This window comes from Peromyscus californicus, unplaced genomic scaffold, assembly GCF_007827085.1.
Source record: "Peromyscus californicus insignis strain IS unplaced genomic scaffold, ASM782708v3 Scaffold_23__1_contigs__length_62951481, whole genome shotgun sequence".
Taxonomy (NCBI): Eukaryota; Metazoa; Chordata; class Mammalia; order Rodentia; family Cricetidae; genus Peromyscus; species Peromyscus californicus.
Window position 1 is genome coordinate 34,529,815 of NW_026294534.1, and position 6,417 is coordinate 34,536,231.

The 6,417-nt window shown below is 39.1% G+C and overlaps 1 non-coding gene across 1 annotated transcript; it reads left to right on the forward strand.

Moving 5' to 3' along the window:
* Window positions 1–4,154: 4,154 nt before the first annotated feature.
* On the forward strand, window positions 4,155–4,280 carry LOC128119532 (small nucleolar RNA SNORA61). The gene has a single exon (XR_008221562.1). It is a non-coding gene; the product is annotated as a small nucleolar RNA SNORA61 (small nucleolar RNA).
* Window positions 4,281–6,417: the final 2,137 nt, after the last annotated feature.

Genomic DNA, 6,417 nt, shown 5'->3' on the forward strand with positions numbered 1-6,417 from the left:
ATTGATTCTGCCACGTGGTGGTGGCACATGCCTTTAATCCTAGCACTCAAGAGGCAGAGGCAGGCAGATTTCTGTGAGTTCGAGGCCAGCCTGGTCTACAGAGTGAGATCCAGGACAGCCAGGACTATTACACAGAAAAACCCTGTCTCAAAAACAACAACAACAACAACAAAATTCACTGATTCTTTCTTATCTCGCCAGCTCCTGTTAAGCATCTACTATCAGGGAAACAGTCCTCAGAAGAAGTACAGACACAGGCTCCTTATTCCTGTGCTTCATGGGAAGGGTGACTTGCTGGATATCTCCTTTGGAGGGTGTCAGGTTTGGCAAATAAAAGCAAAGGACAAGAGCTGAGAGATGGCTCAGTGGTTAAGAGTGCTTGCTGTTTTGTAAAAGACCTGGTTCAGGTAGCAGCATCCACATGGTGGCTCACAGCCATATGTAGCTCCAGTTCCAGGACATCTGCCATTATCTTCTGGCCTCCATGGGCAGCAGGCACACATTCAGTGCACATACTTACATGTAGGCAGAAGTCATACTCATAAAAATAAATAAGCCTTAAAAAAACAAAGCAAAGGATATTCAATAAGTAGTGGATTCAATTCAAACAATGATGCAGAATTCTTTAAAAGGTAAAAGTGTGCACAAATTATTATATAATTTCCTGAAATACAAACTTAATGTAATCCTAGTAAACTGCTTCTTTTTATTCTGTGTCTTCATTATTTGAGATCCAACATTGTGAGAATCACAGCTATGTCCTTGATGGAGGATTAGAACTAAGCTATGCTCTTCTTAGTCAGATAATCTTAGTGTACTCTAGCACGCAACAGTGTCTGTGTATTAGAATCTCAGGTCTGTTGTCACAAAGTACAAAAACTAGGTGGCATAGAAAAGCATTTATTTATTATACTCCATTTCTAGAAGCCTGAAGTCCAAGATCCAAGTGCCAGCATGATCATGATACCTCTGAAGGAGCTGAGGAAAGATGTCTTGAGGCAAAGAACCCTAGTCTCTTCAGTCTTCTCTTGGAGCCGACACTGGGTATGTCTGTCACACACTGCTGCTCTTTATCCTCTTCATCCTCATCTTCTTCTCTTTCTCCTTTTCTCCTATTGTTGTGCTTGATTCAGGATCCATTGTCCCCTAGGCTAACCTCATCTTACCTAATTATGTCCATAATAGTACTGTAGGTTTGTTAGTTTTATGTCACCTGGACGCAAGCTACATCAACTTGAGAAAACACTTCCATAAGTCTGGCCTAGAGCAACATGGTCCACCATTTTCTTGATTGATGAGACCCCAGTTCTCTGTAGGATGTGCCTGCCATTCCTGGGCAGGTAGTCTTGGCATGTATAAGAGAATATACTGAGCAAGCCAAGGGGAATAAACTAGTAAGCAGTATTCCTTCATGTCATCTGCTTCAATTCCTGCATCCAGGTTCCTGACTCCCATCACTGATGGAATGTGAGCCCAGAGTTGTAAGTTGAAGTAAACCCATTCCTCCTCAAGTTATTTTGGTCTTGATGTTTTATTATAGCAATAGAAATCCTAAGACACACCATTTCCAAATAAGGTTCCATTCTGAGGCACTGTAGTTAGGATTGAAGCCTATCTTTTTGAGTGATGTAATCCAGCTATAGATTATGAGGGATTTAAAAGATCAATATCAATATTATTTGCACTGAGTCACTATTATAGCCCAAGGACCCATTAAGTCCATTTACATTCAAGACTCAAGACAACTGGAATAATTTTTGTATAGAATGAAAATTAGTTCTTGAAACTTGGAATGGATAAATTAGTCAATAGAAGGCAGTTGTAGCTATGCAAATTGCAGATTAGGTAATTTAATGATATGATAAATATTCATACTATATTAAATGTTTATCTTCATGCAAATATGTTAATTTATTTGATTAAATTACTTTCTGCCATATCAGCTATGTGCTGAGTGTTCAAGCATTCAGTCCATATGTACCTATATGCTAAGTGTAAGAAAGCAAAAATTATTCCAATTATTAATTTGTAGCAGTTGTAAATATATTTCTTGTGATAAGAATAGGTTATCTATATATTTGTATCTATATGTGTAAAAGTTAATGGTCAAATAATCTTGGATACTTTATAAGGAAACAAATAATAATGAGCTATTTATATTCTGGGGAAAGTTAATACATTTATATAAATGGATGGTGAAGGCTAAGAATGTAGTCAAGTTGGTATAGTGGCTGTACACTGTATATAAAGCCCTTAGTTTGGTTCCCAACACTGTTCAAAGCCATTAATTCCATCCCTTTGGAGGATCAGAAATTCAGCGTTATCCTCAGCTACACATCGAATTTCAAGATTACTTAGGCTACATGAAACTTCTCAAAAAGAGAGAGACAGACAGAGATAGACAGAGAGAGAAAGAGACAGAGACAGACAGACAGAGAAGACAGAGACAGAGACACAGAGAGATGAATATTCTACAAATGATTTGTATAAAAAGTAAATAATGGCTTTAAGCTACTTTAAAATTTTGTGTACAGTGTTCTCTTAAAATAATAGTAACTTAAATAGCCTTTGCTTTCAGCGACTTTCTGTGGTACTTGACATAACACCCGAATTTGCTACAGCTTGCATATTCTCCCTTTCTAATCCCTGTCTTCAAACTTCAATCTAATCTCTAATCATAGCCTTTCCAATCTCTAATAGCTTGCTATTGTTCAGCCACATTCATCTTCTTTCTCTTCCTCAAATACTCCAACGTTGCTGTAGCACAAGCATTTGTGCTGGGTGTTTGCTCAGCTTATCAAATTCTCCAGGATCTTAGACAGAATAGCCTTTTGCTCATCATTTGAGGGGGACTCCGTAGCAAATGAAACAGTTCTCTACACCAGACCCACTCCGTTTATGTTGCATTTTCTACTACTTTTTTCATTTTAAATTTCTGAAACCATCTACTTCAAGAATACATTTATAGACTCCATTTCTCCTCCCATGAACGACAGCTTCATGACAGGAAGTACTGTTTATACAATTAGCTGGGGACACATAAAAAAAAAGCATACCTATTCAGTTAATACAGAGATTTGGATGATGTATTTTTTTTCTCCTTAGACTTTCAGGAAATATTTAAAAGAAACAATGTGAAATTGAGAATAGGGATAGGCTGAGGGGGGTGGCAGAGTCACGGCACCATGGTGGGCCTAGCCATGGCAGGTCTGCAATTCCCCGGGGTGGAATGTGCTTATTACTCTGATGGGACTCAGGACTAGTTTGTTAAGAACTTACCCCCTCTCCATCCTCGTGCTTCCCCTGTCTGACAGCCTTTTGCTTCTAAAGTCTAAGGATCTACAGAGAGCTGACAGCACCCTTTCTGTGATAAGCAGGCTTTCTTCTGTCGCAAGAACTAGTTATTAAGAAAATATTTCTATTTAAGAGTTAAGACAGCGTTTAGTTCAAGTTATTATTTGGGTCAAATTCGTGCACTCTTCTCATAGAAGTCTTTTTGCCAATCTAATAATGATCAGAGTTTTCCAAGGCTGGTGGAGAAGACTAGAAGCATGCTGTGTTCACAGATTGCCAAATGCCCATACATATCCCCGGGAAGTCTTTGATTTCTTTCTCTTTTCCTCACTCACCCAAACCTAAATATTTAATGTGCGAGATTCTGTTTCGACGCAAGTGGCTCTGTGTTAGTACCCCGCCTGAGGACATGAACCCACTCTTCCAGACGATGGAGAGTGACGTCCATACAAGGCTGTCAGTCTCCCTTGTAATAATCAATAGGCCTTTTGTTTTATTCTGGTTCCTAAACCTACATCTGCTAGGTCCTCATAATGAAAAGGAATGGGCCAAGTGTATTTTATTACCTCTTCTGCTTTGTGCTTGACGATCAATATTGTTGCTCTGTTGATTGTATCTCATCGTCACTAGACAGTTTTCCCCATAGGCCCCTTTTAATTTGCTTAAATTAGCTGCAATCAGAGCTTCTTATGCTTGTCTATAAAGTACACATTCAAATTAAAAATGTGTTCTTCTCCCAAAATAGTTTAACACTTCCGGGTACATTCTACTCACTACCAAACCCTGTACACACACACACACACACACACACACACACACACACACACACACACACCAGAAATATGAAGGAAACCTCATCAACCCTCTGGTCCTCCTTCCCATCAGAGCTCAACACTTCTTGGTAGTAAAGGAGGAAGAGCAATGCTCAAGCTGGCCTTACAGGATTGTTGTTTGGATCAGAGCATGTGAGCTAGATTTGAACAGGATTACACCATTGCAAAACGGTGTAATCTGAGGATTAAAGGGATATGAACGTGAAGTTCTGGGTGGTTGGTGTAGCCATGGCTGACTCGTATTTTGGCATCTTTCTTGTCTTTGGGGTGTGTGTTTAAAAATTAAAGAAAGCCATAACAAAGGAAAAACTGAGGAAAGCTGACAAAACAAGAAGAGTAGTACACCCCACAAGAACAAGAGGGCCATGGACTTACTGGTTTGTTTCCTGTTACTGTGGTAAACCCATGACCAAAAGAAACTTGTGGAGGAAAGGTTTTATTTGGCTTACACGTGGCAGTCCATCATAGAGGGAATCCACAGAAGAGCTCAAGCAGAACCAGGAGGCAAGAACAGTAGTAGCAGAGGCCATGGAGGAACATTCGTCTTATGACTTGCTTTTTATGTAAGCCAAGACCAGCTGCTGAAGGGTGGCATCTCCCATAAAGGTCTGGACAACTATTAATTATTAATTAACTATAATAGTTAATCTCCCACAACAATTATCAAGAAAATGACCCACACATACACCCATAGGCCAATTCAATTTCTCAGTTGAGGTTTCCCTTTCCCAGGTAACTCAACTTGGTGTCAAGTTGACAAAAACTATCCAGTACACTTTTGGGTATTGTGTATGAGGCTGTGCAAAGGCTAGGCAAATGGAGACTTATGTGGATCTGGGGGAGGCACACCCTGGTGTGGATGCATGAACAATTTCACTCATAACTGTTGATGTTAGTTTACTTTCTGCTTACATGTCTTAAAAAATCTGTAAGAATTTCGATTTGTAATCTGTAATCTGTGTTTAGCTTGCAATGGCCTTTCAATATCGATTCTCACCCCATTTAGGAACTTCATATTTAAGTTCAACAATAAGAAGTTTTGCAAAGATTGCATTTTATTTTGCCATTATGTATAAGACTGTATTTTAGGAGGCTTTAATTGTTACACACAGAGTAATCCCTACATGTTTGTGGAGAAGATTCATTCCTTTGCAGCCAATTAGGTTTTTTAAGTTGATCATTGTTTAAATGATTACATTTTAAACATATTTACAAATTATCTTGGAGGTATTTAGTCTTTGTCTCTTACCTGAAAGCACTTTGTGTGTGGGTATCTCTGTGTGTGTGTGGTCCTGAGGGGGTGTGCTGAATGTACATGAATGTGTAGGTGTGGCCCTCATGCACCACAGGCAAGTGGATGCCAGAGCAAGGTTTCAGGCATCTTCTTTTGTATTATCCTCCTTAATTGCCTTGAAACAGGACTCCCACTGGACTGGAAGCTCACATTTTTGGTTAGACTGGCTGGCTGGCAAGCTTTAGGTTGTGCCTGTCTCCACCTTCATAGTGAAGGTCCTTGGAAAAAAATTGGAATAGTAATGGGATCGATGTTTGTGGAGTCAATGCATGAAGGTCATGTAGAATTCCTTTCAAGAAGGCCCTTTCCTGGTGACATTTAGTGAAAATTCTAGAGTACCTTTGGAGTTAATAACCCTATTTTTTTGGTAAATCACATGCTAACTGCAATTATGAAATAATGTTCCAGTCCTTAATTGCGTTCTGTTTTTATACATGTAGTTAAAATAATAATACAATAATTATTCAGAGACTCTATGTATTACACAAATAGAAAACAATTTTTAAAACTGATTATCATAACATCTATTGAACATTTATTATAATTTCACTGACTCATATGAACCACTCTTTGTGACATGCACTCCCTGTTCTGGATTTGATGACTACAGAGCAATTTCATCAGCTTTGTTCTAGGTCAAGTATGGAGACTGAAATCAGACAGACTGAACAGACGGTCAGCAGGAGAATAGGCTTCATGTGCACAAACCAGTGACTAAGTGAAAGATGCTTACAGTGTTTGCTCAGACTAGCTTTCTGGTGTCTTCCTGGTGGCATGTGTTGGTCACATCAATGTTTCCTGAGTGCATAATGAGAATGAAAAAAATGTAAATTCTATTTCGGGGGCGAGCCACTGATAATAGCTTTGCATCCAAGTTTGGATCAATCAATGGACAGCTAGGAGACATTACACTGTGAACTTACCTATTGATTGGCTTCTTCGTGTGTACTTGATGGAGAGGATTAATCCTTCCTACTTCTGTACCTTCTAGTTTTC